The sequence below is a fragment of the Rhynchophorus ferrugineus genome, unplaced genomic scaffold, assembly GCF_030347505.1.
Source record: "Rhynchophorus ferrugineus isolate W39M unplaced genomic scaffold, kcgeb_rfMv2 rfM1, whole genome shotgun sequence".
Taxonomy (NCBI): domain Eukaryota; kingdom Metazoa; phylum Arthropoda; class Insecta; order Coleoptera; family Curculionidae; genus Rhynchophorus; species Rhynchophorus ferrugineus.
The window spans coordinates 20,392,960-20,416,504 of record NW_027472580.1 but is presented as its reverse complement, the minus strand read 5'-3'; the positions used below and the strand labels follow the sequence as shown (position 1 = coordinate 20,416,504).

The window sequence follows — 23,545 nt, the reverse complement described above, 5'->3', positions numbered from 1 at the left end:
TATCTGAGTAATATATTTTACTTTCATTAGAGAGCATATTTATGTTTTACGCTTAGTTCTTGTTTCTTTCGATGCAATATATCTTTGTAAAGTCTAAAAAAAAGTTGTATATTTCTCTTTAGATTGTCCTAATACTATCTGTATACATCTTTCTTGATAAAACTACATTTAATCACTACATTCTCCTTAATGTATTTGCCATATCTACAAAACAGTTAGTGTTATTTTTGTCCTCATACATGTTAACCAAACGTTCATGTATATTCGGAACAATAACACACATGCTCATATAGCCTTCACACTCTATAATACAATTCCCTACAATTAAAATATATTAATTGTATACTGACCTTTAGTTGTTTCCTCTTTCATCACCCTGTCGTGGCATTGAATCATAAACCAACATTCATAAAATTTTATTCAATCACTTTCAGAAACACTAATCAAGGGAATAACTAAGCTGTTTATTTGCAATCTATCAAAAACCATTTGTCATTCTACCATTTGTCAATTTATTCTTCAATGTGTCTGATCGAGCACACACAAATCGAAGATGCTATTTTCAACAATGCCCCTTTCCATAAATCCAGACAGTTCTGGTTTGAATATCCTTCTCGACCTGAATATCTATTGTAATAATTCTTTGCAATACCCGATATCAACTCAATTGGATTGAAAATGAAGTGATAGGGAGGAAGATGTACTACTCTGTAGCCATAACATTCGGTAATTTGATCTACTATGTATTTTTTCTCAAGCTTATTTTAAATTTTAGATTTTGTTATATATTTATAAAATTGTATTCTTTTAAAAGCGATCTCTGGAAGTCCCATTAAACCCCTTCGTGGGTTATCTTAACACCACTTAAATCCTATATTTTCCAACTATGTATGAACGGATGTTCTACATCTCCCAAATAGCTCTACATCTTTTGGACTTTTATGAATACTTTCCAGACTAACAATTTTCTCTGAAATAAATGTATTAAATTAGGTTTCGATTGAAAAAACTACTTACTGTTTCATACATTTCGTATATTTGATCTCTGAAACACCAAGCTGATCTTGATTCGTCACTTGTTCCGCATAACACGGTTTTTTTTGGCGAATTTAAAGTTATGTTGTTTTTTATTTTTTGAGATATGTTAGTGACTGTCTCCATACTAATATACAGTGCAGCTGCAAGGCGCAAAAAATATTTTCAATAAAAACCGCGGCAATTTCAAATGTATTAAAACAAAGAGTTAAAACAACGTTTTTATAACGCCGGTTTATAACCCGTAATTATAATATTTTGAAGTAAAACGAAATTACAACTTTAGCCAGACTCATATTGACACTCGTGTCACTGCTATTTTGAACTGACTATATGTTAAAAGTTGATGAGAAAGTTGGATCCATTCTACAAAAACCTTTCACCGATTTAACTGTCAATCAGCATTACAATATACCGTCAAAAAATGTTGATTCATTAATATCTATCGCTTACGTTTTTTTTTTTCGGAAAAAAATATTAACGTTGACAAACAAAATAATAAACAGGTTACAAATTTGTAACATCAAACGCCGCGAGCATACAAAACCGGTACAAACAAATATTTCTTCTCCAGAATCAAATTTCGTGTCACTGCCGAAAATCTGACATGGCAAGATAAATATTACATCCGACGGAAAAAAATACAATATATCAACCGAAATGATACGTTGTCGGGGGGGAATATCTTACCTTAATTTTGTATTCATTTTCATAACGAAAAAGGGAGAATTTTATTTTATACGCCTACCTAGGAAATATCGTTCGAGGACTGGCATAAATTTCCCATTTGCCTGACAAATAAAACATTTAAAATAAATAATAAAAATATTCGAACATGACAGAACAATATAAATGCATACAGGAAAATGTGAATTACGAAAATGTAATATAAACAAGTGCAATATGCTGCAATAAATTTAAATATTTTGCTAATAATGCAGATACAATAGGGAACAGGACTAATATATTTCAGTGAGTTCAAAATTGGTATATTATAATATGTAGAAATATAGAGTATATTCAAAATAACAGTAAATTCTGTCATCAATATGTTTAATGTATTCCCTACCGCAATTCGTAAATACGTTTTAGAATCAAACAACATTTTCCTTCTGATTTTATTCAAGGTAAATAGTGAAACTATGCTGTTTGATAAGTTCGAACACGTAACCCCTTCAAGGCATTAGTGATAGGAGCTTATAAACCGGCAAACGTTGTAACTGTAAACCTAAAGGCTTTGCTTGTTTTGATACATTCAAAATCGCTGCACATTATTACTCCGATTGAAAGTGTCACAAAGGAACAAGATAACGGAGGCACCGTATTGCCTGAAAATTCTTAACAGAGGTAAGCATTTTTACTATTAAATACTAAGTTCCTGCGGTATTTATTGAAAATATTTTTAGCGTGTTGCAGCCGCACTGCTTTTGACGTCAAGAGTTCGGATGACGTGAGTTCACTGTTTAATTGAACTTAATATACTTATACACACCTAATATATACTTAATTATTATATACTTAATAATATATTTTAATAACATATTTAACTTTGGATGAACTCGATCAGGATTTTTAAGATTCAATGCTGACAATTTTCAAGACAGGGTAATGAGAGTGGAAACCAAAGTTGAACAGATAGTTAATATAATTGTAGTAAATCTTATTGTAGACGTGAGTTCGCTGCTTCATTGAACTTTGAACATTGATTGAGCTATTATTGAACTTAATGAAACTTTAAGTTTATAGTACAATTTGGCTTGGACATAATAAGTTTCTAACTGAAATAAAATAATGAAAGAAGAATAATATTATCACATATAATGTATTCTATTATTATAGCACATTTGTCGCATATATAATCGATGGAAATAAAAGATAGCCTCAATAATTTGTAGGTTAGCGTTATTTTTTTATTTACATTGAACGCTATTTCATAACACCTAATTGTTACCATTGATGTTTTGAAGAATTTAAGATATGGTATGGAATTTAAGTAAACAAAAGGAAAAACACAACGACACGCGGGGTTCCCAAGCGGTCACCCATCCAAGTACTAACCGCGCCCGACGTCGCTTAACTTCAGTGATCGAACGAGAACTCGTGGACCGACGTGGTATGGTCGTTGCATGTACGTCAAGCTTAATTCATATCTATAAGGCGTCTTTTTGGATTTAGTCCGACTTGTTTAATTAGATAAATTTTACGTTTTTTACTTTTATGTAATCTTTTCTACCACTGTAAAAGATAAAAAATTCAAAAAAGCAAGCCCTTATTAACGCCGACTTTGTTCAAAAAGAAAAAAACAACGACACGCGGGGTTCCCAAGCGGTCACCCATCCAAGTACTAACCGCGCCCGACGTCGCTTAACTTCAGTGATCGAACGGGAACTGGTGGACCGACGTGGTATGGTCGTTGCATGCACTTTTAATCTTAATTCTTGCATATATAGCGGATTTTGGATTTAGTCCGACTTGTTTAATTAGATAAATTTTACGTTTTTTACTTTTATGTAATCTTTTCTACCACTGTAAAAGATAAAAAATTCAAAAAAGCAAGCCCTTATTAACGCCGACTTTGTTCAAAAAGAAAAAAACAACGACACGCGGGGTTCCCAAGCGGTCACCCATCCAAGTACTAACCGCGCCCGACGTCGCTCAACTTCAGTGATCGAACGGGAACTGGTGGACCGACGTGGTATGGTCGTTGCATGCACTTTTAATCTTAATTCTCGCATATATAGCGGATTTTGGATTTAGTCCGACTAGTTTTACTAAAAGAATTTTATGTTTTTTACTTTTCTGTAATCTTTACTACCACTGTAAAAAATAAAAAGTACAAAAATGCAAGCCCTTATTAAGACTGTTAATAACCGACTTTGTTCAAAAAGAAAAAAACAACGACACGCGGGGTTCCCAAGCGGTCACCCATCCAAGTACTAACCGCGCCCGACGTCGCTTAACTTCAGTGATCGAACGGGAACTGGTGGACCGACGTGGTATGGTCGTTGCATGTAGTTTTAATCTTAATTCTTGCATATATAGCGGATTTTGGATTTAGTCCGACTTGTTTTACTAAAAGAATTTTATGTTTTTTACTTTTCTGTAATCTTTACTACCACTGTAAAAAATAAAAAGTACAAAAATGCAAGCCCTCATTAAGACTGTTTATAACCGACTTTGTTCAAAAAGAAAAAAACAACGACACGCGGGGTTCCCAAGCGGTCACCCATCCAAGTACTAACCGCGCCCGACGTCGCTTAACTTCAGTGATCGAACGGGAACTGGTGGACCGACGTGGTATGGTCGTTGCATGTACTTTCAATCTTAATTCATGCTTATACGGCGTCTTTTTGGATTTAGTCCGACTTGTTTTATTAAAGGAGTTTTACATTTTTTACTTTTCTGTAATTTTTACTACCACTGTAAAAGATAAAAAGTACAAAAAAGCAAGCCCTTATTAACGCCGACTTTGTTCAAAAAGAAAAAAACAACGACACGCGGGGTTCCCAAGCGGTCACCCATCCAAGTACTAACCGCGCCCGACGTCGCTTAACTTCAGTGATCGAACGGGAACTGGTGGACCGACGTGGTATGGTCGTTGCATGTAGTTTTAATCTTAATTCTTGCATATATAGCGGATTTTGGATTTAGTCCGACTTGTTTTACTAAAAGAATTTTATGTTTTTTACTTTTCTGTAATCTTTACTACCACTGTAAAAGATAAAAAGTACAAAAAAGCAAGCCCTTATTAACGCCGACTTTGTTCAAAAAGAAAAAAACAACGACACGCGGGGTTCCCAAGCGGTCACCCATCCAAGTACTAACCGCGCCCGACGTCGCTTAACTTCAGTGATCGAACGGGAACTGGTGGACCGACGTGGTATGGTCGTTGCATGCACTTTTAATCTTAATTCTCGCATATATAGCGGATTTTGGATTTAGTCCGACTAGTTTTACTAAAAGAATTTTATGTTTTTTACTTTTCTGTAATCTTTACTACCACTGTAAAAAATAAAAAGTACAAAAATGCAAGCCCTTATTAAGACTGTTAATAACCGACTTTGTTCAAAAAGAAAAAAACAACGACACGCGGGGTTCCCAAGCGGTCACCCATCCAAGTACTAACCGCGCCCGACGTCGCTTAACTTCAGTGATCGAACGGGAACTGGTGGACCGACGTGGTATGGTCGTTGCATGCACTTTTAATCTTAATTCTTGCATATATAGCGGATTTTGGATTTAGTCCGACTTGTTTTACTAAAAGAATTTTATGTTTTTTACTTTTCTGTAATCTTTACTACCACTGTAAAAAATAAAAAGTACAAAAATGCAAGCCCTCATTAAGGCTGTTAATAACCGACTTTGTTCAAAAAGAAAAAAACAACGACACGCGGGGTTCCCAAGCGGTCACCCATCCAAGTACTAACCGCGCCCGACGTCGCTTAACTTCAGTGATCGAACGGGAACTGGTGGACCGACGTGGTATGGTCGTTGCATGTAGTTTTAATCTTAATTCTTGCATATATAGCGGATTTTGGATTTAGTCCGACTTGTTTTACTAAAAGAATTTTATGTTTTTTACTTTTCTGTAATCTTTACTACCACTGTAAAAGATAAAAAGTACAAAAAAGCAAGCCCTTATTAACGCCGACTTTGTTCAAAAAGAAAAAAACAACGACACGCGGGGTTCCCAAGCGGTCACCCATCCAAGTACTAACCGCGCCCGACGTCGCTTAACTTCAGTGATCGAACGGGAACTGGTGGACCGACGTGGTATGGTCGTTGCATGTAGTTTTAATCTTAATTCTTGCATATATAGCGGATTTTGGATTTAGTCCGACTTGTTTTACTAAAAGAATTTTATTTTTTTTACTTTTCTGTAATCTTTACTACCACTGTAAAAGATAAAAAGTACAAAAAAGCAAGCCCTTATTAACGCCGACTTTGTTCAAAAAGAAAAAAACAACGACACGCGGGGTTCCCAAGCGGTCACCCATCCAAGTACTAACCGCGCCCGACGTCGCTTAACTTCAGTGATCGAACGGGAACTGGTGGACCGACGTGGTATGGTCGTTGCATGCACTTTTAATCTTAATTCTTGCATATATAGCGGATATTGGATTTAGTCCGACTTGTTTAATTAGATAAATTTTACGTTTTTTACTTTTATGTAATCTTTTCTACCACTGTAAAAGATAAAAAATTCAAAAAAGCAAGCCCTTATTAACGCCGACTTTGTTCAAAAAGAAAAAAACAACGACACGCGGGGTTCCCAAGCGGTCACCCATCCAAGTACTAACCGCGCCCGACGTCGCTTAACTTCAGTGATCGAACGGGAACTGGTGGACCGACGTGGTATGGTCGTTGCATGCACTTTTAATCTTAATTCTTGCATATATAGCGGATTTTGGATTTAGTCCGACTTGTTTAATTAGATAAATTTTACGTTTTTTACTTTTATGTAATCTTTTCTACCACTGTAAAAGATAAAAAATTCAAAAAAGCAAGCCCTTATTAACGCCGACTTTGTTCAAAAAGAAAAAAACAACGACACGCGGGGTTCCCAAGCGGTCACCCATCCAAGTACTAACCGCGCCCGACGTCGCTTAACTTCAGTGATCGAACGGGAACTGGTGGACCGACGTGGTATGGTCGTTGCATGCACTTTTAATCTTAATTCTTGCATATATAGCGGATTTTGGATTTAGTCCGACTAGTTTTACTAAAAGAATTTTATGTTTTTTACTTTTCTGTAATCTTTACTACCACTGTAAAAAATAAAAAGTACAAAAATGCAAGCCCTTATTAAGACTGTTAATAACCGACTTTGTTCAAAAAGAAAAAAACAACGACACGCGGGGTTCCCAAGCGGTCACCCATCCAAGTACTAACCGCGCCCGACGTCGCTTAACTTCAGTGATCGAACGGGAACTGGTGGACCGACGTGGTATGGTCGTTGCATGTAGTTTTAATCTTAATTCTTGCATATATAGCGGATTTTGGATTTAGTCCGACTTGTTTTACTAAAAGAATTTTATGTTTTTTACTTTTCTGTAATCTTTACTACCACTGTAAAAAATAAAAAGTACAAAAATGCAAGCCCTCATTAAGGCTGTTAATAACCGACTTTGTTCAAAAAGAAAAAAACAACGACACGCGGGGTTCCCAAGCGGTCACCCATCCAAGTACTAACCGCGCCCGACGTCGCTTAACTTCAGTGATCGAACGGGAACTGGTGGACCGACGTGGTATGGTCGTTGCATGTACTTTCAAGCTTAATTCTTGCATATATAGCGGATTTTGGATTTAGTCCGACTTGTTTTACTAAAAGAATTTTATGTTTTTTACTTTTCTGTAATCTTTACTACCACTGTAAAAGATAAAAAGTACAAAAAAGCAAGCCCTTATTAACGCCGACTTTGTTCAAAAAGAAAAAAACAACGACACGCGGGATTCCCAAGCGGTCACCCATCCAAGTACTAACCGCGCCCGACGTGGTGGACCGACGTGGTATGGTCGTTGCATGCACTTTTAATCTTAATTCTTGCATATATAGCGGATTTTGGATTTAGTCCGACTTGTTTTACTAAAAGAATTTTATGTTTTTTACTTTTCTGTAATCTTTACTACCACTGTAAAAGATAAAAAGTACAAAAAAGCAAGCCCTTATTAACGCCGACTTTGTTCAAAAAGAAAAAAACAACGACACGCGGGGTTCCCAAGCGGTCACCCATCCAAGTACTAACCGCGCCCGACGTCGCTTAACTTCAGTGATCGAACGGGAACTGGTGGACCGACGTGGTATGGTCGTTGCATGCACTTTTAATCTTAATTCTTGCATATATAGCGGATATTGGATTTAGTCCGACTTGTTTAATTAGATAAATTTTACGTTTTTTACTTTTATGTAATCTTTTCTACCACTGTAAAAGATAAAAAATTCAAAAAAGCAAGCCCTTATTAACGCCGACTTTGTTCAAAAAGAAAAAAACAACGACACGCGGGGTTCCCAAGCGGTCACCCATCCAAGTACTAACCGCGCCCGACGTCGCTTAACTTCAGTGATCGAACGGGAACTGGTGGACCGACGTGGTATGGTAGTTGCATGCACTTTTAATCTTAATTCTTGCATATATAGCGGATTTTGGATTTAGTCCGACTTGTTTAATTAGATAAATTTTACGTTTTTTACTTTTATGTAATCTTTTCTACCACTGTAAAAGATAAAAAATTCAAAAAAGCAAGCCCTTATTAACGCCGACTTTGTTCAAAAAGAAAAAAACAACGACACGCGGGGTTCCCAAGCGGTCACCCATCCAAGTACTAACCGCGCCCGACGTCGCTTAACTTCAGTGATCGAACGGGAACTCGTGGACCGACGTGGTATGGTCGTTGCATGTACGTCAAGCTTAATTCATATCTATAAGGCGTCTTTTTGGATTTAGTCCGACTTGTTTAATTAGATAAATTTTACGTTTTTTACTTTTATGTAATCTTTTCTACCACTGTAAAAGATAAAAAATTCAAAAAAGCAAGCCCTTATTAACGCCGACTTTGTTCAAAAAGAAAAAAACAACGACACGCGGGGTTCCCAAGCGGTCACCCATCCAAGTACTAACCGCGCCCGACGTCGCTTAACTTCAGTGATCGAACGGGAACTGGTGGACCGACGTGGTATGGTCGTTGCATGCACTTTTAATCTTAATTCTCGCATATATAGCGGATTTTGGATTTAGTCCGACTAGTTTTACTAAAAGAATTTTATGTTTTTTACTTTTCTGTAATCTTTACTACCACTGTAAAAAATAAAAAGTACAAAAATGCAAGCCCTTATTAAGACTGTTAATAACCGACTTTGTTCAAAAAGAAAAAAACAACGACACGCGGGGTTCCCAAGCGGTCACCCATCCAAGTACTAACCGCGCCCGACGTTGCTTAACTTCAGTGATCGAACGGGAACTGGTGGACCGACGTGGTATGGTCGTTGCATGTAGTTTTAATCTTAATTCTTGCATATATAGCGGATTTTGGATTTAGTCCGACTTGTTTTACTAAAAGAATTTTATGTTTTTTACTTTTCTGTAATCTTTACTACCACTGTAAAAAATAAAAAGTACAAAAATGCAAGCCCTCATTAAGGCTGTTAATAACCGACTTTGTTCAAAAAGAAAAAAACAACGACACGCGGGGTTCCCAAGCGGTCACCCATCCAAGTACTAACCGCGCCCGACGTCGCTTAACTTCAGTGATCGAACGGGAACTGGTGGACCGACGTGGTATGGTCGTTGCATGTACTTTCAAGCTTAATTCATGCTTATACGGCGTCTTTTTGGATTTAGTCCGACTTGTTTTATTAGAGGAGTTTTACATTTTTTACTTTTCTGTAATTTTTACTACCACTGTAAAAGATAAAAAGTACAAAAAAGCAAGCCCTTATTAACGCCGACTTTGTTCAAAAAGAAAAAAACAACGACACGCGGGGTTCCCAAGCGGTCACCCATCCAAGTACTAACCGCGCCCGACGTCGCTTAACTTCAGTGATCGAACGGGAACTGGTGGACCGACGTGGTATGGTCGTTGCATGCACTTTTAATCTTAATTCTTGCATATATAGCGGATTTTGGATTTAGTCCGACTTGTTTAATTAGATAAATTTTACGTTTTTTACTTTTATGTAATCTTTTCTACCACTGTAAAAGATAAAAAATTCAAAAAAGCAAGCCCTTATTAACGCCGACTTTGTTCAAAAAGAAAAAAACAACGACACGCGGGGTTCCCAAGCGGTCACCCATCCAAGTACTAACCGCGCCCGACGTGGTGGACCGACGTGGTATGGTCGTTGCATGCACTTTTAATCTTAATTCTTGCATATATAGCGGATTTTGGATTTAGTCCGACTTGTTTTACTAAAAGAATTTTATGTTTTTTACTTTTCTGTAATCTTTACTACCACTGTAAAAAATAAAAAGTACAAAAATGCAAGCCCTTATTAAGACTGTTAATAACCGACTTTGTTCAAAAAGAAAAAAACAACGACACGCGGGGTTCCCAAGCGGTCACCCATCCAAGTACTAACCGCGCCCGACGTCGCTTAACTTCAGTGATCGAACGGGAACTGGTGGACCGACGTGGTATGGTCGTTGCATGTAGTTTTAATCTTAATTCTTGCATATATAGCGGATTTTGGATTTAGTCCGACTTGTTTTACTAAAAGAATTTTATGTTTTTTACTTTTCTGTAATCTTTACTACCACTGTAAAAAATAAATAGTACAAAAATGCAAGCCCTCATTAAGGCTGTTAATAACCGACTTTGTTCAAAAAGAAAAAAACAACGACACGCGGGGTTCCCAAGCGGTCACCCATCCAAGTACTAACCGCGCCCGACGTCGCTTAACTTCAGTGATCGAACGGGAACTGGTGGACCGACGTGGTATGGTCGTTGCATGTACTTTCAAGCTTAATTCATGCTTATACGGCGTCTTTTTGGATTTAGTCCGACTTGTTTTATTAGAGGAGTTTTACATTTTTTACTTTTCTGTAATTTTTACTACCACTGTAAAAGATAAAAAGTACAAAAAAGCAAGCCCTTATTAACGCCGACTTTGTTCAAAAAGAAAAAAACAACGACACGCGGGGTTCCCAAGCGGTCACCCATCCAAGTACTAACCGCGCCCGACGTCGCTTAACTTCAGTGATCGAACGGGAACTGGTGGACCGACGTGGTATGGTCGTTGCATGTAGTTTTAATCTTAATTCTTGCATATATAGCGGATTTTGGATTTAGTCCGACTTGTTTTACTAAAAGAATTTTATGTTTTTTACTTTTCTGTAATCTTTACTACCACTGTAAAAGATAAAAAGTACAAAAAAGCAAGCCCTTATTAACGCCGACTTTGTTCAAAAAGAAAAAAACAACGACACGCGGGGTTCCCAAGCGGTCACCCATCCAAGTACTAACCGCGCCCGACGTCGCTTAACTTCAGTGATCGAACGGGAACTGGTGGACCGACGTGGTATGGTCGTTGCATGTAGTTTTAATCTTAATTCTTGCATATATAGCGGATTTTGGATTTAGTCCGACTTGTTTTACTAAAAGAATTTTATGTTTTTTACTTTTCTGTAATCTTTACTACCACTGTAAAAAATAAAAAGTACAAAAATGCAAGCCCTCATTAAGACTGTTAATAACCGACTTTGTTCAAAAAGAAAAAAACAACGACACGCGGGGTTCCCAAGCGGTCACCCATCCAAGTACTAACCGCGCCCGACGTCGCTTAACTTCAGTGATCGAACGGGAACTGGTGGACCGACGTGGTATGGTCGTTGCATGTACTTTCAAGCTTAATTCTTGCATATATAGCGGATTTTGGATTTAGTCCGACTTGTTTTACTAAAAGAATTTTATGTTTTTTACTTTTCTGTAATCTTTACTACCACTGTAAAAGATAAAAAGTACAAAAAAGCAAGCCCTTATTAACGCCGACTTTGTTCAAAAAGAAAAAAACAACGACACGCGGGGTTCCCAAGCGGTCACCCATCCAAGTACTAACCGCGCCCGACGTCGCTTAACTTCAGTGATCGAACGGGAACTGGTGGACCGACGTGGTATGGTCGTTGCATGTAGTTTTAATCTTAATTCTTGCATATATAGCGGATTTTGGATTTAGTCCGACTTGTTTTACTAAAAGAATTTTATGTTTTTTACTTTTCTGTAATCTTTACTACCACTGTAAAAGATAAAAAGTACAAAAAAGCAAGCCCTTATTAACGCCGACTTTGTTCAAAAAGAAGAAAACAACGACACGCGGGGTTCCCAAGCGGTCACCCATCCAAGTACTAACCGCGCCCGACGTCGCTTAACTTCAGTGATCGAACGGGAACTGGTGGACCGACGTGGTATGGTCGTTGCATGCACTTTTAATCTTAATTCTTGCATATATAGCGGATATTGGATTTAGTCCGACTTGTTTAATTAGATAAATTTTACGTTTTTTACTTTTATGTAATCTTTTCTACCACTGTAAAAGATAAAAAATTCAAAAAAGCAAGCCCTTATTAACGCCGACTTTGTTCAAAAAGAAAAAAACAACGACACGCGGGGTTCCCAAGCGGTCACCCATCCAAGTACTAACCGCGCCCGACGTCGCTTAACTTCAGTGATCGAACGGGAACTGGTGGACCGACGTGGTATGGTCGTTGCATGCACTTTTAATCTTAATTCTTGCATATATAGCGGATTTTGGATTTAGTCCGACTTGTTTAATTAGATAAATTTTACGTTTTTTACTTTTATGTAATCTTTTCTACCACTGTAAAAGATAAAAAATTCAAAAAAGCAAGCCCTTATTAACGCCGACTTTGTTCAAAAAGAAAAAAACAACGACACGCGGGGTTCCCAAGCGGTCACCCATCCAAGTACTAACCGCGCCCGACGTCGCTTAACTTCAGTGATCGAACGGGAACTCGTGGACCGACGTGGTATGGTCGTTGCATGTACGTCAAGCTTAATTCATATCTATAAGGCGTCTTTTTGGATTTAGTCCGACTTGTTTAATTAGATAAATTTTACGTTTTTTACTTTTATGTAATCTTTTCTACCACTGTAAAAGATAAAAAATTCAAAAAAGCAAGCCCTTATTAACGCCGACTTTGTTCAAAAAGAAAAAAACAACGACACGCGGGGTTCCCAAGCGGTCACCCATCCAAGTACTAACCGCGCCCGACGTCGCTTAACTTCAGTGATCGAACGGGAACTGGTGGACCGACGTGGTATGGTCGTTGCATGCACTTTTAATCTTAATTCTCGCATATATAGCGGATTTTGGATTTAGTCCGACTAGTTTTACTAAAAGAATTTTATGTTTTTTACTTTTCTGTAATCTTTACTACCACTGTAAAAAATAAAAAGTACAAAAATGCAAGCCCTTATTAAGACTGTTAATAACCGACTTTGTTCAAAAAGAAAAAAACAACGACACGCGGGGTTCCCAAGCGGTCACCCATCCAAGTACTAACCGCGCCCGACGTTGCTTAACTTCAGTGATCGAACGGGAACTGGTGGACCGACGTGGTATGGTCGTTGCATGTAGTTTTAATCTTAATTCTTGCATATATAGCGGATTTTGGATTTAGTCCGACTTGTTTTACTAAAAGAATTTTATGTTTTTTACTTTTCTGTAATCTTTACTACCACTGTAAAAAATAAAAAGTACAAAAATGCAAGCCCTCATTAAGGCTGTTAATAACCGACTTTGTTCAAAAAGAAAAAAACAACGACACGCGGGGTTCCCAAGCGGTCACCCATCCAAGTACTAACCGCGCCCGACGTCGCTTAACTTCAGTGATCGAACGGGAACTGGTGGACCGACGTGGTATGGTCGTTGCATGTACTTTCAATCTTAATTCATGCTTATACGGCGTCTTTTTGGATTTAGTCCGACTTGTTTTATTAGAGGAGTTTTACATTTTTTACTTTTCTGTAATTTTTACTACCACTGTAAAAGATAAAAAGTACAAAAAAGCAAGCCCTTATTAACGCCGACTTTGTTCAAAAAGAAAAAAACAACGACACGCGGGATTCCCAAGCGGTCACCCATCCAAGTACTAACCGCGCCCGACGTGGTGGACCGACGTGGTATGGTCGTTGCATGCACTTTTAATCTTAATTCTTGCATATATAGCGGATTATGGATTTAGTCCGACTTGTTTAATTAGATAAATTTTACGTTTTTTACTTTTATGTAATCTTTTCTACCACTGTAAAAGATAAAAAATTCAAAAAAGCAAGCCCTTATTAACGCCGACTTTGTTCAAAAAGAAAAAAACAACGACACACGGGGTTCCCAAGCGGTCACCCATCCAAGTACTAACCGCGCCCGACGTCGCTTAACTTCAGTGATCGAACGGGAACTGGTGGACCGACGTGGTATGGTCGTTGCATGCACTTTTAATCTTAATTCTCGCATATATAGCGGATTTTGGATTTAGTCCGACTAGTTTTACTAAAAGAATTTTATGTTTTTTACTTTTCTGTAATCTTTACTACCACTGTAAAAAATAAAAAGTACAAAAATGCAAGCCCTTATTAAGACTGTTAATAACCGACTTTGTTCAAAAAGAAAAAAACAACGACACGCGGGGTTCCCAAGCGGTCACCCATCCAAGTACTAACCGCGCCCGACGTCGCTTAACTTCAGTGATCGAACGGGAACTGGTGGACCGACGTGGTATGGTCGTTGCATGTAGTTTTAATCTTAATTCTTGCATATATAGCGGATTTTGGATTTAGTCCGACTTGTTTTACTAAAAGAATTTTATGTTTTTTACTTTTCTGTAATCTTTACTACCACTGTAAAAAATAAAAAGTACAAAAATGCAAGCCCTCATTAAGGCTGTTAATAACCGACTTTGTTCAAAAAGAAAAAAACAACGACACGCGGGGTTCCCAAGCGGTCACCCATCCAAGTACTAACCGCGCCCGACGTCGCTTAACTTCAGTGATCGAACGGGAACTGGTGGACCGACGTGGTATGGTCGTTGCATGTACTTTCAATCTTAATTCATGCTTATACGGCGTCTTTTTGGATTTAGTCCGACTTGTTTTATTAGAGGAGTTTTACATTTTTTACTTTTCTGTAATTTTTACTACCACTGTAAAAGATAAAAAGTACAAAAAAGCAAGCCCTTATTAACGCCGACTTTGTTCAAAAAGAAAAAAACAACGACACGCGGGGTTCCCAAGCGGTCACCCATCCAAGTACTAACCGCGCCCGACGTCGCTTAACTTCAGTGATCGAACGGGAACTGGTGGACCGACGTGGTATGGTCGTTGCATGTAGTTTTAATCTTAATTCTTGCATATATAGCGGATTTTGGATTTAGTCCGACTTGTTTTACTAAAAGAATTTTATGTTTTTTACTTTTCTGTAATCTTTACTACCACTGTAAAAGATAAAAAGTACAAAAAAGCAAGCCCTTATTAACGCCGACTTTGTTCAAAAAGAAAAAAACAACGACACGCGGGGTTCCCAAGCGGTCACCCATCCAAGTACTAACCGCGCCCGACGTCGCTTAACTTCAGTGATCGAACGGGAACTGGTGGACCGACGTGGTATGGTCGTTGCATGCACTTTTAATCTTAATTCTTGCATATATAGCGGATTTTGGATTTAGTCCGACTAGTTTTACTAAAAGAATTTTATGTTTTTTACTTTTCTGTAATCTTTACTACCACTGTAAAAAATAAAAAGTACAAAAATGCAAGCCCTTATTAAGACTGTTAATAACCGACTTTGTTCAAAAAGAAAAAAACAACGACACGCGGGGTTCCCAAGCGGTCACCCATCCAAGTACTAACCGCGCCCGACGTCGCTTAACTTCAGTGATCGAACGGGAACTGGTGGACCGACGTGGTATGGTCGTTGCATGCACTTTTAATCTTAATTCTTGCATATATAGCGGATTTTGGATTTAGTCCGACTAGTTTTACTAAAAGAATTTTATGTTTTTTACTTTTCTGTAATCTTTACTACCACTGTAAAAAATAAAAAGTACAAAAATGCAAGCCCTTATTAAGACTGTTAATAACCGACTTTGTTCAAAAAGAAAAAAACAACGACACGCGGGGTTCCCAAGCGGTCACCCATCCAAGTACTAACCGCGCCCGACGTTGCTTAACTTCAGTGATCGAACGGGAACTGGTGGACCGACGTGGTATGGTCGTTGCATGTACTTTTAATCTTAATTCTTGCATATATAGCGGATTTTGGATTTAGTCCGACTTGTTTTACTAAAAGAATTTTATGTTTTTTACTTTTCTGTAATCTTTACTACCACTGTAAAAAATAAAAAGTACAAAAATGCAAGCCCTCATTAAGGCTGTTAATAACCGACTTTGTTCAAAAAGAAAAAAACAACGACACGCGGGGTTCCCAAGCGGTCACCCATCCAAGTACTAACCGCGCCCGACGTCGCTTAACTTCAGTGATCGAACGGGAACTGGTGGACCGACGTGGTATGGTCGTTGCATGTACTTTCAATCTTAATTCATGCTTATACGGCGTCTTTTTGGATTTAGTCCGACTTGTTTTATTAGAGGAGTTTTACATTTTTTACTTTTCTGTAATTTTTACTACCACTGTAAAAGATAAAAAGTACAAAAAAGCAAGCCCTTATTAACGCCGACTTTGTTCAAAAAGAAAAAAACAACGACACGCGGGGTTCCCAAGCGGTCACCCATCCAAGTACTAACCGCGCCCGACGTCGCTTAACTTCAGTGATCGAACGGGAACTGGTGGACCGACGTGGTATGGTCGTTGCATGCACTTTTAATCTTAATTCTTGCATATATAGCGGATTTTGGATTTAGTCCGACTTGTTTAATTAGATAAATTTTACGTTTTTTACTTTTATGTAATCTTTTCTACCACTGTAAAAGATAAAAAATTCAAAAAAGCAAGCCCTTATTAACGCCGACTTTGTTCAAAAAGAAAAAAACAACGACACGCGGGGTTCCCAAGCGGTCACCCATCCAAGTACTAACCGCGCCCGACGTCGCTTAACTTCAGTGATCGAACGGGAACTGGTGGACCGACGTGGTATGGTCGTTGCATGCACTTTTAATCTTAATTCTCGCATATATAGCGGATTTTGGATTTAGTCCGACTAGTTTTACTAAAAGAATTTTATGTTTTTTACTTTTCTGTAATCTTTACTACCACTGTAAAAAATAAAAAGTACAAAAATGCAAGCCCTTATTAAGACTGTTAATAACCGACTTTGTTCAAAAAGAAAAAAACAACGACACGCGGGGTTCCCAAGCGGTCACCCATCCAAGTACTAACCGCGCCCGACGTCGCTTAACTTCAGTGATCGAACGGGAACTGGTGGACCGACGTGGTATGGTCGTTGCATGTAGTTTTAATCTTAATTCTTGCATATATAGCGGATTTTGGATTTAGTCCGACTTGTTTTACTAAAAGAATTTTATGTTTTTTACTTTTCTGTAATCTTTACTACCACTGTAAAAAATAAAAAGTACAAAAATGCAAGCCCTCATTAAGGCTGTTAATAACCGACTTTGTTCAAAAAGAAAAAAACAACGACACGCGGGGTTCCCAAGCGGTCACCCATCCAAGTACTAACCGCGCCCGACGTCGCTTAACTTCAGTGATCGAACGGGAACTGGTGGACCGACGTGGTATGGTCGTTGCATGTACTTTCAATCTTAATTCATGCTTATACGGCGTCTTTTTGGATTTAGTCCGACTTGTTTTATTAGAGGAGTTTTACATTTTTTACTTTTCTGTAATTTTTACTACCACTGTAAAAGATAAAAAGTACAAAAAAGCAAGCCCTTATTAACGCCGACTTTGTTCAAAAAGAAAAAAACAACGACACGCGGGGTTCCCAAGCGGTCACCCATCCAAGTACTAACCGCGCCCGACGTCGCTTAACTTCAGTGATCGAACGGGAACTGGTGGACCGACGTGGTATGGTCGTTGCATGTAGTTTTAATCTTAATTCTTGCATATATAGCGGATTTTGGATTTAGTCCGACTTGTTTTACTAAAAGAATTTTATGTTTTTTACTTTTCTGTAATCTTTACTACCACTGTAAAAGATAAAAAGTACAAAAAAGCAAGCCCTTATTAACGCCGACTTTGTTCAAAAAGAAAAAAACAACGACACGCGGGGTTCCCAAGCGGTCACCCATCCAAGTACTAACCGCGCCCGACGTCGCTTAACTTCAGTGATCGAACGGGAACTGGTGGACCGACGTGGTATGGTCGTTGCATGCACTTTTAATCTTAATTCTCGCATATATAGCGGATTTTGGATTTAGTCCGACTAGTTTTACTAAAAGAATTTTATGTTTTTTACTTTTCTGTAATCTTTACTACCACTGTAAAAAATAAAAAGTACAAAAATGCAAGCCCTTATTAAGACTGTTAATAACCGACTTTGTTCAAAAAGAAAAATACAACGACACGCGGGGTTCCCAAGCGGTCACCCATCCAAGTACTAACCGCGCCCGACGTCGCTTAACTTCAGTGATCGAACGGGAACTGGTGGACCGACGTGGTATTGTCGTTGCATGTAGTTTTAATCTTAATTCTTGCATATATAGCGGATTTTGGATTTAGTCCGACTTGTTTTACTAAAAGAATTTTATGTTTTTTACTTTTCTGTAATCTTTACTACCACTGTAAAAAATAAAAAGTACAAAAATGCAAGCCCTCATTAAGACTGTTAATAACCGACTTTGTTCAAAAAGAAAAAAACAACGACACGCGGGGTTCCCAAGCGGTCACCCATCCAAGTACTAACCGCGCCCGACGTCGCTTAACTTCAGTGATCGAACGGGAACTGGTGGACCGACGTGGTATGGTCGTTGCATGTACTTTCAAGCTTAATTCTTGCATATATAGCGGATTTTGGATTTAGTCCGACTTGTTTTACTAAAAGAATTTTATGTTTTTTACTTTTCTGTAATCTTTACTACCACTGTAAAAGATAAAAAGTACAAAAAAGCAAGCCCTTATTAACGCCGACTTTGTTCAAAAAGAAAAAAACAACGACACGCGGGGTTCCCAAGCGGTCACCCATCCAAGTACTAACCGCGCCCGACGTCGCTTAACTTCAGTGATCGAACGGGAACTGGTGGACCGACGTGGTATGGTCGTTGCATGTAGTTTTAATCTTAATTCTTGCATATATAGCGGATTTTGGATTTAGTCCGACTTGTTTTACTAAAAGAATTTTATGTTTTTTACTTTTCTGTAATCTTTACTACCACTGTAAAAGATAAAAAGTACAAAAAAGCAAGCCCTTATTAACGCCGACTTTGTTCAAAAAGAAAAAAACGACACGCGGGGTTCCCAAGCGGTCACCCATCCAAGTACTAACCGCGCCCGACGTCGCTTAACTTCAGTGATCGAACGGGAACTGGTGGACCGACGTGGTATGGTCGTTGCATGTAGTTTTAATCTTAATTCTTGCATATATAGCGGATTTTGGATTTAGTCCGACTTGTTTTACTAAAAGAATTTTATTTTTTTTACTTTTCTGTAATCTTTACTACCACTGTAAAAGATAAAAAGTACAAAAAAGCAAGCCCTTATTAACGCCGACTTTGTTCAAAAAGAAAAAAACAACGACACGCGGGGTTCCCAAGCGGTCACCCATCCAAGTACTAACCGCGCCCGACGTCGCTTAACTTCAGTGATCGAACGGGAACTGGTGGACCGACGTGGTATGGTCGTTGCATGCACTTTTAATCTTAATTCTTGCATATATAGCGGATATTGGATTTAGTCCGACTTGTTTAATTAGATAAATTTTACGTTTTTTACTTTTATGTAATCTTTTCTACCACTGTAAAAGATAAAAAATTCAAAAATGCAAGCCCTTATTAAGACTGTTAATAACCGACTTTGTTCAAAAAGAAAAAAACAACGACACGCGGGGTTCCCAAGCGGTCACCCATCCAAGTACTAACCGCGCCCGACGTTGCTTAACTTCAGTGATCGAACGGGAACTGGTGGACCGACGTGGTATGGTCGTTGCATGTAGTTTTAATCTTAATTCTTGCATATATAGCGGATTTTGGATTTAGTCCGACTTGTTTTACTAAAAGAATTTTATGTTTTTTACTTTTCTGTAATCTTTACTACCACTGTAAAAAATAAAAAGTACAAAAATGCAAGCCCTCATTAAGGCTGTTAATAACCGACTTTGTTCAAAAAGAAAAAAACAACGACACGCGGGGTTCCCAAGCGGTCACCCATCCAAGTACTAACCGCGCCCGACGTCGCTTAACTTCAGTGATCGAACGGGAACTGGTGGACCGACGTGGTATGGTCGTTGCATGTACTTTCAAGCTTAATTCATGCTTATACGGCGTCTTTTTGGATTTAGTCCGACTTGTTTTATTAGAGGAGTTTTACATTTTTTACTTTTCTGTAATTTTTACTACCACTGTAAAAGATAAAAAGTACAAAAAAGCAAGCCCTTATTAACGCCGACTTTGTTCAAAAAGAAAAAAACAACGACACGCGGGGTTCCCAAGCGGTCACCCATCCAAGTACTAACCGCGCCCGACGTCGCTTAACTTCAGTGATCGAACGGGAACTGGTGGACCGACGTGGTATGGTCGTTGCATGCACTTTTAATCTTAATTCTTGCATATATAGCGGATTTTGGATTTAGTCCGACTTGTTTAATTAGATAAATTTTACGTTTTTTACTTTTATGTAATCTTTTCTACCACTGTAAAAGATAAAAAATTCAAAAAAGCAAGCCCTCATTAACGCCGACTTTGTTCAAAAAGAAAAAAACAACGACACGCGGGGTTCCCAAGCGGTCACCCATCCAAGTACTAACCGCGCCCGACGTCGCTTAACTTCAGTGATCGAACGGGAACTGGTGGACCGACGTGGTATGGTCGTTGCATGCACTTTTAATCTTAATTCTCGCATATATAGCGGATTTTGGATTTAGTCCGACTAGTTTTACTAAAAGAATTTTATGTTTTTTACTTTTCTGTAATCTTTACTACCACTGTAAAAAATAAAAAGTACAAAAATGCAAGCCCTTATTAAGACTGTTAATAACCGACTTTGTTCAAAAAGAAAAAAACAACGACACGCGGGGTTCCCAAGCGGTCACCCATCCAAGTACTAACCGCGCCCGACGTCGCTTAACTTCAGTGATCGAACGGGAACTGGTGGACCGACGTGGTATGGTCGTTGCATGTAGTTTTAATCTTAATTCTTGCATATATAGCGGATTTTGGATTTAGTCCGACTTGTTTTACTAAAAGAATTTTATGTTTTTTACTTTTCTGTAATCTTTACTACCACTGTAAAAAATAAAAAGTACAAAAATGCAAGCCCTCATTAAGACTGTTAATAACCGACTTTGTTCAAAAAGAAAAAAACAACGACACGCGGGGTTCCCAAGCGGTCACCCATCCAAGTACTAACCGCGCCCGACGTCGCTTAACTTCAGTGATCGAACGGGAACTGGTGGACCGACGTGGTATGGTCGTTGCATGTACTTTCAAGCTTAATTCATGCTTATACGGCGTCTTTTTGGATTTAGTCCGACTTGTTTTATTAAAGGAGTTTTACATTTTTTACTTTTCTGTAATTTTTACTACCACTGTAAAAGATAAAAAGTACAAAAAAGCAAGCCCTTATTAACGCCGACTTTGTTCAAAAAGAAAAAAACAACGACACGCGGGGTTCCCAAGCGGTCACCCATCCAAGTACTAACCGCGCCCGACGTCGCTTAACTTCAGTGATCGAACGGGAACTGGTGGACCGACGTGGTATGGTCGTTGCATGTAGTTTTAATCTTAATTCTTGCATATATAGCGGATTTTGGATTTAGTCCGACTTGTTTTACTAAAAGAATTTTATGTTTTTTACTTTTCTGTAATCTTTACTACCACTGTAAAAGATAAAAAGTACAAAAAAGCAAGCCCTTATTAACGCCGACTTTGTTCAAAAAGAAAAAAACAACGACACGCGGGGTTCCCAAGCGGTCACCCATCCAAGTACTAACCGCGCCCGACGTCGCTTAACTTCAGTGATCGAACGGGAACTGGTGGACCGACGTGGTATGGTCGTTGCATGTAGTTTTAATCTTAATTCTTGCATATATAGCGGATTTTGGATTTAGTCCGACTTGTTTTACTAAAAGAATTTTATGTTTTTTACTTTTCTGTAATCTTTACTACCACTGTAAAAAATAAAAAGTACAAAAATGCAAGCCCTCATTAAGGCTGTTAATAACCGACTTTGTTCAAAAAGAAAAAAACAACGACACGCGGGGTTCCCAAGCGGTCACCCATCCAAGTACTAACCGCGCCCGACGTCGCTTAACTTCAGTGATCGAACGGGAACTGGTGGACCGACGTGGTATGGTCGTTGCATGTACTTTCAAGCTTAATTCTTGCATATATAGCGGATTTTGGATTTAGTCCGACTTGTTTTACTAAAAGAATTTTATGTTTTTTACTTTTCTGTAATCTTTACTACCACTGTAAAAGATAAAAAGTACAAAAAAGCAAGCCCTTATTAACGCCGACTTTGTTCAAAAAGAAAAAAACAACGACACGCGGGGTTCCCAAGCGGTCACCCATCCAAGTACTAACCGCGCCCGACGTCGCTTAACTTCAGTGATCGAACGGGAACTGGTGGACCGACGTGGTATGGTCGTTGCATGCACTTTTAATCTTAATTCTTGCATATATAGCGGATATTGGATTTAGTCCGACTTGTTTAATTAGATAAATTTTACGTTTTTTACTTTTATGTAATCTTTTCTACCACTGTAAAAGATAAAAAATTCAAAAATGCAAGCCCTTATTAAGACTGTTAATAACCGACTTTGTTCAAAAAGAAAAAAACAACGACACGCGGGGTTCCCAAGCGGTCACCCATCCAAGTACTAACCGCGCCCGACGTTGCTTAACTTCAGTGATCGAACGGGAACTGGTGGACCGACGTGGTATGGTCGTTGCATGTAGTTTTAATCTTAATTCTTGCATATATAGCGGATTTTGGATTTAGTCCGACTTGTTTTACTAAAAGAATTTTATGTTTTTTACTTTTCTGTAATCTTTACTACCACTGTAAAAAATAAAAAGTACAAAAATGCAAGCCCTCATTAAGGCTGTTAATAACCGACTTTGTTCAAAAAGAAAAAAACAACGACACGCGGGGTTCCCAAGCGGTCACCCATCCAAGTACTAACCGCGCCCGACGTCGCTTAACTTCAGTGATCGAACGGGAACTGGTGGACCGACGTGGTATGGTCGTTGCATGTACTTTCAATCTTAATTCATGCTTATACGGCGTCTTTTTGGATTTAGTCCGACTTGTTTTATTAGAGGAGTTTTACATTTTTTACTTTTCTGTAATTTTTACTACCACTGTAAAAGATAAAAAGTACAAAAAAGCAAGCCCTTATTAACGCCGACTTTGTTCAAAAAGAAAAAAACAACGACACGCGGGGTTCCCAAGCGGTCACCCATCCAAGTACTAACCGCGCCCGACGTCGCTTAACTTCAGTGATCGAACGGGAACTGGTGGACCGACGTGGTATGGTCGTTGCATGCACTTTTAATCTTAATTCTTGCATATATAGCGGATTTTGGATTTAGTCCGACTTGTTTAATTAGATAAATTTTACGTTTTTTACTTTTATGTAATCTTTTCTACCACTGTAAAAGATAAAAAATTCAAAAAAGCAAGCCCTCATTAACGCCGACTTTGTTCAAAAAGAAAAAAACAACGACACGCGGGGTTCCCAAGCGGTCACCCATCCAAGTACTAACCGCGCCCGACGTCGCTTAACTTCAGTGATCGAACGGGAACTGGTGGACCGACGTGGTATGGTCGTTGCATGCACTTTTAATCTTAATTCTCGCATATATAGCGGATTTTGGATTTAGTCCGACTAGTTTTACTAAAAGAATTTTATGTTTTTTACTTTTCTGT

At 38.5% G+C, this 23,545-nt stretch overlaps 65 non-coding genes and 2 pseudogenes across 65 annotated transcripts; all 67 read right to left on the bottom strand.

The window, feature by feature from the left end:
• Positions 1-3,044: 3,044 nt before the first annotated feature.
• On the bottom strand, positions 3,045-3,162 carry LOC143189337 (5S ribosomal RNA). Its single transcript, XR_013003809.1, has one exon. It is a non-coding gene; the product is annotated as a 5S ribosomal RNA (ribosomal RNA).
• A 173-nt stretch (positions 3,163-3,335) lies between these two features.
• On the bottom strand, positions 3,336-3,453 carry LOC143189301 (5S ribosomal RNA). The gene has a single exon (XR_013003774.1). It is a non-coding gene; the product is annotated as a 5S ribosomal RNA (ribosomal RNA).
• A 173-nt stretch (positions 3,454-3,626) lies between these two features.
• On the bottom strand, positions 3,627-3,744 carry LOC143189340 (uncharacterized; annotated as a pseudogene).
• A 183-nt stretch (positions 3,745-3,927) lies between these two features.
• Positions 3,928-4,045, bottom strand: LOC143189300 (5S ribosomal RNA). The gene has a single exon (XR_013003773.1). It is a non-coding gene; the product is annotated as a 5S ribosomal RNA (ribosomal RNA).
• A 183-nt stretch (positions 4,046-4,228) lies between these two features.
• On the bottom strand, positions 4,229-4,346 carry LOC143189299 (5S ribosomal RNA). Its single transcript, XR_013003772.1, has one exon. It is a non-coding gene; the product is annotated as a 5S ribosomal RNA (ribosomal RNA).
• A 174-nt stretch (positions 4,347-4,520) lies between these two features.
• On the bottom strand, positions 4,521-4,638 carry LOC143189298 (5S ribosomal RNA). Its single transcript, XR_013003771.1, has one exon. It is a non-coding gene; the product is annotated as a 5S ribosomal RNA (ribosomal RNA).
• A 173-nt stretch (positions 4,639-4,811) lies between these two features.
• On the bottom strand, positions 4,812-4,929 carry LOC143189296 (5S ribosomal RNA). Its single transcript, XR_013003769.1, has one exon. It is a non-coding gene; the product is annotated as a 5S ribosomal RNA (ribosomal RNA).
• A 183-nt stretch (positions 4,930-5,112) lies between these two features.
• Positions 5,113-5,230, bottom strand: LOC143189295 (5S ribosomal RNA). The gene has a single exon (XR_013003768.1). It is a non-coding gene; the product is annotated as a 5S ribosomal RNA (ribosomal RNA).
• A 183-nt stretch (positions 5,231-5,413) lies between these two features.
• Positions 5,414-5,531, bottom strand: LOC143189293 (5S ribosomal RNA). The gene has a single exon (XR_013003767.1). It is a non-coding gene; the product is annotated as a 5S ribosomal RNA (ribosomal RNA).
• Positions 5,532-5,704: 173 nt separating this feature from the next.
• On the bottom strand, positions 5,705-5,822 carry LOC143189292 (5S ribosomal RNA). The gene has a single exon (XR_013003766.1). It is a non-coding gene; the product is annotated as a 5S ribosomal RNA (ribosomal RNA).
• A 173-nt stretch (positions 5,823-5,995) lies between these two features.
• Positions 5,996-6,113, bottom strand: LOC143189291 (5S ribosomal RNA). The gene has a single exon (XR_013003765.1). It is a non-coding gene; the product is annotated as a 5S ribosomal RNA (ribosomal RNA).
• Positions 6,114-6,286: 173 nt separating this feature from the next.
• Positions 6,287-6,404, bottom strand: LOC143189290 (5S ribosomal RNA). Its single transcript, XR_013003764.1, has one exon. It is a non-coding gene; the product is annotated as a 5S ribosomal RNA (ribosomal RNA).
• Positions 6,405-6,577: 173 nt separating this feature from the next.
• Positions 6,578-6,695, bottom strand: LOC143189289 (5S ribosomal RNA). Its single transcript, XR_013003763.1, has one exon. It is a non-coding gene; the product is annotated as a 5S ribosomal RNA (ribosomal RNA).
• Positions 6,696-6,878: 183 nt separating this feature from the next.
• LOC143189288 (5S ribosomal RNA) lies at positions 6,879-6,996 on the bottom strand. The gene has a single exon (XR_013003762.1). It is a non-coding gene; the product is annotated as a 5S ribosomal RNA (ribosomal RNA).
• A 183-nt stretch (positions 6,997-7,179) lies between these two features.
• LOC143189287 (5S ribosomal RNA) lies at positions 7,180-7,297 on the bottom strand. Its single transcript, XR_013003760.1, has one exon. It is a non-coding gene; the product is annotated as a 5S ribosomal RNA (ribosomal RNA).
• Positions 7,298-7,732: 435 nt separating this feature from the next.
• On the bottom strand, positions 7,733-7,850 carry LOC143189286 (5S ribosomal RNA). The gene has a single exon (XR_013003759.1). It is a non-coding gene; the product is annotated as a 5S ribosomal RNA (ribosomal RNA).
• Positions 7,851-8,023: 173 nt separating this feature from the next.
• Positions 8,024-8,141, bottom strand: LOC143189341 (uncharacterized; annotated as a pseudogene).
• Positions 8,142-8,314: 173 nt separating this feature from the next.
• LOC143189322 (5S ribosomal RNA) lies at positions 8,315-8,432 on the bottom strand. Its single transcript, XR_013003795.1, has one exon. It is a non-coding gene; the product is annotated as a 5S ribosomal RNA (ribosomal RNA).
• Positions 8,433-8,605: 173 nt separating this feature from the next.
• On the bottom strand, positions 8,606-8,723 carry LOC143189284 (5S ribosomal RNA). The gene has a single exon (XR_013003757.1). It is a non-coding gene; the product is annotated as a 5S ribosomal RNA (ribosomal RNA).
• A 183-nt stretch (positions 8,724-8,906) lies between these two features.
• On the bottom strand, positions 8,907-9,024 carry LOC143189335 (5S ribosomal RNA). The gene has a single exon (XR_013003807.1). It is a non-coding gene; the product is annotated as a 5S ribosomal RNA (ribosomal RNA).
• A 183-nt stretch (positions 9,025-9,207) lies between these two features.
• LOC143189282 (5S ribosomal RNA) lies at positions 9,208-9,325 on the bottom strand. The gene has a single exon (XR_013003756.1). It is a non-coding gene; the product is annotated as a 5S ribosomal RNA (ribosomal RNA).
• A 174-nt stretch (positions 9,326-9,499) lies between these two features.
• LOC143189281 (5S ribosomal RNA) lies at positions 9,500-9,617 on the bottom strand. Its single transcript, XR_013003755.1, has one exon. It is a non-coding gene; the product is annotated as a 5S ribosomal RNA (ribosomal RNA).
• Positions 9,618-10,062: 445 nt separating this feature from the next.
• On the bottom strand, positions 10,063-10,180 carry LOC143189280 (5S ribosomal RNA). Its single transcript, XR_013003754.1, has one exon. It is a non-coding gene; the product is annotated as a 5S ribosomal RNA (ribosomal RNA).
• Positions 10,181-10,363: 183 nt separating this feature from the next.
• LOC143189279 (5S ribosomal RNA) lies at positions 10,364-10,481 on the bottom strand. Its single transcript, XR_013003753.1, has one exon. It is a non-coding gene; the product is annotated as a 5S ribosomal RNA (ribosomal RNA).
• A 174-nt stretch (positions 10,482-10,655) lies between these two features.
• LOC143189278 (5S ribosomal RNA) lies at positions 10,656-10,773 on the bottom strand. Its single transcript, XR_013003752.1, has one exon. It is a non-coding gene; the product is annotated as a 5S ribosomal RNA (ribosomal RNA).
• Positions 10,774-10,946: 173 nt separating this feature from the next.
• Positions 10,947-11,064, bottom strand: LOC143189277 (5S ribosomal RNA). The gene has a single exon (XR_013003751.1). It is a non-coding gene; the product is annotated as a 5S ribosomal RNA (ribosomal RNA).
• Positions 11,065-11,247: 183 nt separating this feature from the next.
• Positions 11,248-11,365, bottom strand: LOC143189276 (5S ribosomal RNA). Its single transcript, XR_013003750.1, has one exon. It is a non-coding gene; the product is annotated as a 5S ribosomal RNA (ribosomal RNA).
• Positions 11,366-11,538: 173 nt separating this feature from the next.
• LOC143189275 (5S ribosomal RNA) lies at positions 11,539-11,656 on the bottom strand. Its single transcript, XR_013003749.1, has one exon. It is a non-coding gene; the product is annotated as a 5S ribosomal RNA (ribosomal RNA).
• Positions 11,657-11,829: 173 nt separating this feature from the next.
• LOC143189274 (5S ribosomal RNA) lies at positions 11,830-11,947 on the bottom strand. The gene has a single exon (XR_013003748.1). It is a non-coding gene; the product is annotated as a 5S ribosomal RNA (ribosomal RNA).
• A 173-nt stretch (positions 11,948-12,120) lies between these two features.
• Positions 12,121-12,238, bottom strand: LOC143189272 (5S ribosomal RNA). Its single transcript, XR_013003746.1, has one exon. It is a non-coding gene; the product is annotated as a 5S ribosomal RNA (ribosomal RNA).
• A 173-nt stretch (positions 12,239-12,411) lies between these two features.
• On the bottom strand, positions 12,412-12,529 carry LOC143189321 (5S ribosomal RNA). The gene has a single exon (XR_013003794.1). It is a non-coding gene; the product is annotated as a 5S ribosomal RNA (ribosomal RNA).
• A 173-nt stretch (positions 12,530-12,702) lies between these two features.
• LOC143189271 (5S ribosomal RNA) lies at positions 12,703-12,820 on the bottom strand. Its single transcript, XR_013003745.1, has one exon. It is a non-coding gene; the product is annotated as a 5S ribosomal RNA (ribosomal RNA).
• Positions 12,821-13,003: 183 nt separating this feature from the next.
• On the bottom strand, positions 13,004-13,121 carry LOC143189334 (5S ribosomal RNA). Its single transcript, XR_013003806.1, has one exon. It is a non-coding gene; the product is annotated as a 5S ribosomal RNA (ribosomal RNA).
• Positions 13,122-13,304: 183 nt separating this feature from the next.
• On the bottom strand, positions 13,305-13,422 carry LOC143189270 (5S ribosomal RNA). Its single transcript, XR_013003744.1, has one exon. It is a non-coding gene; the product is annotated as a 5S ribosomal RNA (ribosomal RNA).
• Positions 13,423-13,858: 436 nt separating this feature from the next.
• Positions 13,859-13,976, bottom strand: LOC143189305 (5S ribosomal RNA). Its single transcript, XR_013003778.1, has one exon. It is a non-coding gene; the product is annotated as a 5S ribosomal RNA (ribosomal RNA).
• A 183-nt stretch (positions 13,977-14,159) lies between these two features.
• Positions 14,160-14,277, bottom strand: LOC143189269 (5S ribosomal RNA). Its single transcript, XR_013003743.1, has one exon. It is a non-coding gene; the product is annotated as a 5S ribosomal RNA (ribosomal RNA).
• A 183-nt stretch (positions 14,278-14,460) lies between these two features.
• On the bottom strand, positions 14,461-14,578 carry LOC143189268 (5S ribosomal RNA). The gene has a single exon (XR_013003742.1). It is a non-coding gene; the product is annotated as a 5S ribosomal RNA (ribosomal RNA).
• A 174-nt stretch (positions 14,579-14,752) lies between these two features.
• LOC143189266 (5S ribosomal RNA) lies at positions 14,753-14,870 on the bottom strand. Its single transcript, XR_013003740.1, has one exon. It is a non-coding gene; the product is annotated as a 5S ribosomal RNA (ribosomal RNA).
• Positions 14,871-15,043: 173 nt separating this feature from the next.
• Positions 15,044-15,161, bottom strand: LOC143189265 (5S ribosomal RNA). Its single transcript, XR_013003739.1, has one exon. It is a non-coding gene; the product is annotated as a 5S ribosomal RNA (ribosomal RNA).
• Positions 15,162-15,344: 183 nt separating this feature from the next.
• On the bottom strand, positions 15,345-15,462 carry LOC143189264 (5S ribosomal RNA). Its single transcript, XR_013003738.1, has one exon. It is a non-coding gene; the product is annotated as a 5S ribosomal RNA (ribosomal RNA).
• Positions 15,463-15,645: 183 nt separating this feature from the next.
• LOC143189333 (5S ribosomal RNA) lies at positions 15,646-15,763 on the bottom strand. Its single transcript, XR_013003805.1, has one exon. It is a non-coding gene; the product is annotated as a 5S ribosomal RNA (ribosomal RNA).
• A 183-nt stretch (positions 15,764-15,946) lies between these two features.
• On the bottom strand, positions 15,947-16,064 carry LOC143189263 (5S ribosomal RNA). Its single transcript, XR_013003737.1, has one exon. It is a non-coding gene; the product is annotated as a 5S ribosomal RNA (ribosomal RNA).
• A 174-nt stretch (positions 16,065-16,238) lies between these two features.
• LOC143189262 (5S ribosomal RNA) lies at positions 16,239-16,356 on the bottom strand. The gene has a single exon (XR_013003736.1). It is a non-coding gene; the product is annotated as a 5S ribosomal RNA (ribosomal RNA).
• Positions 16,357-16,529: 173 nt separating this feature from the next.
• LOC143189260 (5S ribosomal RNA) lies at positions 16,530-16,647 on the bottom strand. Its single transcript, XR_013003734.1, has one exon. It is a non-coding gene; the product is annotated as a 5S ribosomal RNA (ribosomal RNA).
• A 183-nt stretch (positions 16,648-16,830) lies between these two features.
• LOC143189259 (5S ribosomal RNA) lies at positions 16,831-16,948 on the bottom strand. Its single transcript, XR_013003733.1, has one exon. It is a non-coding gene; the product is annotated as a 5S ribosomal RNA (ribosomal RNA).
• Positions 16,949-17,131: 183 nt separating this feature from the next.
• LOC143189258 (5S ribosomal RNA) lies at positions 17,132-17,249 on the bottom strand. Its single transcript, XR_013003732.1, has one exon. It is a non-coding gene; the product is annotated as a 5S ribosomal RNA (ribosomal RNA).
• Positions 17,250-17,423: 174 nt separating this feature from the next.
• LOC143189257 (5S ribosomal RNA) lies at positions 17,424-17,541 on the bottom strand. Its single transcript, XR_013003731.1, has one exon. It is a non-coding gene; the product is annotated as a 5S ribosomal RNA (ribosomal RNA).
• A 173-nt stretch (positions 17,542-17,714) lies between these two features.
• LOC143189256 (5S ribosomal RNA) lies at positions 17,715-17,832 on the bottom strand. The gene has a single exon (XR_013003730.1). It is a non-coding gene; the product is annotated as a 5S ribosomal RNA (ribosomal RNA).
• Positions 17,833-18,015: 183 nt separating this feature from the next.
• Positions 18,016-18,133, bottom strand: LOC143189267 (5S ribosomal RNA). Its single transcript, XR_013003741.1, has one exon. It is a non-coding gene; the product is annotated as a 5S ribosomal RNA (ribosomal RNA).
• Positions 18,134-18,316: 183 nt separating this feature from the next.
• Positions 18,317-18,434, bottom strand: LOC143189255 (5S ribosomal RNA). The gene has a single exon (XR_013003729.1). It is a non-coding gene; the product is annotated as a 5S ribosomal RNA (ribosomal RNA).
• A 173-nt stretch (positions 18,435-18,607) lies between these two features.
• LOC143189254 (5S ribosomal RNA) lies at positions 18,608-18,725 on the bottom strand. Its single transcript, XR_013003728.1, has one exon. It is a non-coding gene; the product is annotated as a 5S ribosomal RNA (ribosomal RNA).
• A 170-nt stretch (positions 18,726-18,895) lies between these two features.
• LOC143189313 (5S ribosomal RNA) lies at positions 18,896-19,013 on the bottom strand. The gene has a single exon (XR_013003786.1). It is a non-coding gene; the product is annotated as a 5S ribosomal RNA (ribosomal RNA).
• Positions 19,014-19,186: 173 nt separating this feature from the next.
• Positions 19,187-19,304, bottom strand: LOC143189253 (5S ribosomal RNA). The gene has a single exon (XR_013003727.1). It is a non-coding gene; the product is annotated as a 5S ribosomal RNA (ribosomal RNA).
• A 183-nt stretch (positions 19,305-19,487) lies between these two features.
• On the bottom strand, positions 19,488-19,605 carry LOC143189332 (5S ribosomal RNA). Its single transcript, XR_013003804.1, has one exon. It is a non-coding gene; the product is annotated as a 5S ribosomal RNA (ribosomal RNA).
• Positions 19,606-19,788: 183 nt separating this feature from the next.
• LOC143189252 (5S ribosomal RNA) lies at positions 19,789-19,906 on the bottom strand. Its single transcript, XR_013003726.1, has one exon. It is a non-coding gene; the product is annotated as a 5S ribosomal RNA (ribosomal RNA).
• A 174-nt stretch (positions 19,907-20,080) lies between these two features.
• Positions 20,081-20,198, bottom strand: LOC143189251 (5S ribosomal RNA). The gene has a single exon (XR_013003725.1). It is a non-coding gene; the product is annotated as a 5S ribosomal RNA (ribosomal RNA).
• Positions 20,199-20,371: 173 nt separating this feature from the next.
• Positions 20,372-20,489, bottom strand: LOC143189249 (5S ribosomal RNA). Its single transcript, XR_013003723.1, has one exon. It is a non-coding gene; the product is annotated as a 5S ribosomal RNA (ribosomal RNA).
• A 183-nt stretch (positions 20,490-20,672) lies between these two features.
• On the bottom strand, positions 20,673-20,790 carry LOC143189248 (5S ribosomal RNA). Its single transcript, XR_013003722.1, has one exon. It is a non-coding gene; the product is annotated as a 5S ribosomal RNA (ribosomal RNA).
• A 183-nt stretch (positions 20,791-20,973) lies between these two features.
• LOC143189246 (5S ribosomal RNA) lies at positions 20,974-21,091 on the bottom strand. Its single transcript, XR_013003721.1, has one exon. It is a non-coding gene; the product is annotated as a 5S ribosomal RNA (ribosomal RNA).
• A 174-nt stretch (positions 21,092-21,265) lies between these two features.
• LOC143189245 (5S ribosomal RNA) lies at positions 21,266-21,383 on the bottom strand. The gene has a single exon (XR_013003720.1). It is a non-coding gene; the product is annotated as a 5S ribosomal RNA (ribosomal RNA).
• A 173-nt stretch (positions 21,384-21,556) lies between these two features.
• Positions 21,557-21,674, bottom strand: LOC143189244 (5S ribosomal RNA). The gene has a single exon (XR_013003719.1). It is a non-coding gene; the product is annotated as a 5S ribosomal RNA (ribosomal RNA).
• Positions 21,675-21,857: 183 nt separating this feature from the next.
• Positions 21,858-21,975, bottom strand: LOC143189243 (5S ribosomal RNA). Its single transcript, XR_013003718.1, has one exon. It is a non-coding gene; the product is annotated as a 5S ribosomal RNA (ribosomal RNA).
• A 173-nt stretch (positions 21,976-22,148) lies between these two features.
• LOC143189242 (5S ribosomal RNA) lies at positions 22,149-22,266 on the bottom strand. Its single transcript, XR_013003717.1, has one exon. It is a non-coding gene; the product is annotated as a 5S ribosomal RNA (ribosomal RNA).
• Positions 22,267-22,449: 183 nt separating this feature from the next.
• LOC143189329 (5S ribosomal RNA) lies at positions 22,450-22,567 on the bottom strand. The gene has a single exon (XR_013003802.1). It is a non-coding gene; the product is annotated as a 5S ribosomal RNA (ribosomal RNA).
• Positions 22,568-22,750: 183 nt separating this feature from the next.
• On the bottom strand, positions 22,751-22,868 carry LOC143189241 (5S ribosomal RNA). Its single transcript, XR_013003716.1, has one exon. It is a non-coding gene; the product is annotated as a 5S ribosomal RNA (ribosomal RNA).
• A 174-nt stretch (positions 22,869-23,042) lies between these two features.
• On the bottom strand, positions 23,043-23,160 carry LOC143189240 (5S ribosomal RNA). Its single transcript, XR_013003715.1, has one exon. It is a non-coding gene; the product is annotated as a 5S ribosomal RNA (ribosomal RNA).
• A 173-nt stretch (positions 23,161-23,333) lies between these two features.
• LOC143189239 (5S ribosomal RNA) lies at positions 23,334-23,451 on the bottom strand. Its single transcript, XR_013003714.1, has one exon. It is a non-coding gene; the product is annotated as a 5S ribosomal RNA (ribosomal RNA).
• Positions 23,452-23,545: the final 94 nt, after the last annotated feature.